This window comes from Cryptotermes secundus, unplaced genomic scaffold, assembly GCF_002891405.2.
Source record: "Cryptotermes secundus unplaced genomic scaffold, Csec_1.0 scaffold42, whole genome shotgun sequence".
NCBI classification, from domain to species: domain Eukaryota; kingdom Metazoa; phylum Arthropoda; class Insecta; order Blattodea; family Kalotermitidae; genus Cryptotermes; species Cryptotermes secundus.
In genome coordinates, this window is record NW_019720161.1 from 215,151 (window position 1) to 216,719 (window position 1,569).

Below are 1,569 nucleotides of genomic sequence, written 5' to 3' on the forward strand. Positions count from 1 at the left end.
TTTTACTACTTGAAAACTTAACACCCTTACATGTTTCGGTCCCTATAGACCATCATCAGAGGGACACCGATACTTTTTTTGCAAATTACTATCATAATGGGTGTTTTGAGTGTTAAAATACATATACATACAATGTTTGTAATGCACAATACGAGTATATACAAAATCCAACTTTTCCACAACTGCAGCAGCTTTCTTGGTATATTAAAGTTTTCAAAATTTTTAAAACTTTGTTATTTAAATTAAAATTTATAAACCAAGTAGGTTCGTGTCCCTTCTCCTATCGTCTTGATGGGGGCTGAACTTGTGCCGCCTGTCTATCTTGAGAAGGAGATTCTGCAAATATGTTATGAGTACTGTATTATTTCAGCGACCCTATTGTATATATATTTTAAAGATTTTGTTGTTTCGTCCTACCTTGGTATTGTCCTGTATTGTTCGTGGCGTGCTGTGTTGATTTTACTGTTCTAGAATGTGCTGCCCCGCGTAATTTATACTTCCTGTGTCTGTGACGTTAATGTGGGCGTGTTCTGATGTTATATTATGAGGTCAAACATGTTACGTTGGTTATTACTTTCTCTTGCGTGTTTTTGTTCTTCTATCAATTTATTGAATTTATTAAAGCGATATATATGGAAGTCCTCTTTTATATTCATAATGCCTCCTTTTTTGGCTTTCTCAGTCATTTCCATGATTACTGTCATCGGCCTGTACTGATGGCGTTTATTTAGTATGTGTTGGGCAAATGCTGATTAGTCTTTGTTTAGTATTGTGTTTCTTATGTGTTCTTTGTATCTTGTTGTTAGATTTCTACCAGTTTGGCTGATGTATACTTTTTGGCAGCTTTGGCATGTTATTTTGTATATCCCACTTTGTTCGTAGGTGTTTGTTTCTCGTTTTTCATTTATTAGCTTATCTGTTGAGTGGGTTGTTTTGAAGGTTATCTTTATGTTAGTGTTTTTGAATAGTTTTGTGATTTTTCGTATGTAATTTCCTGTGTAGGTATATGTGACCCATTTTTGTTCTTTTTCGTCTTTATTATCCGGGTTACTTATCTTTTGTTTAAGTTTGTTATATAGTTGTGTGATGTCTTCCTTTCTATAGCTATTATTTAGTGCTATATTAATAATAGTATTCAATTCTTTGTTTTTAGCGTTTTCCTCAAGGGGTTGTGTAAGAAGTCTGTGTATCCAATTTTTGTATGCTGATCATTTTTGTTCTTTAGGGTGGCATGACTTATTATTTATTGTTATATCTGTCGTTGTGGGTTTTCTGTATATTTCCATTTCTATTTGTCCGTGTCTGTTAAATAGGTTTAAGTCCAGGTAGGCTATTTGGTTGTTTACTTCCTCATTTATTGTGAATTGCAGGTTTTTATGTTGTTTGTTGAAATTTTCGAGGATGCCTTGATCTTCCCTGTGGTCTCTTTCCTTCTGGCTTTCCCACCAATATCCTATACGCATTCCTCGTCTCCCCCATTCGTGCTATATATATATATATATATATACAGTAGAACTTGGTTATAACGTCATCAAAGGGACCTAAAAATAGTGTCGTTATAAACGTATA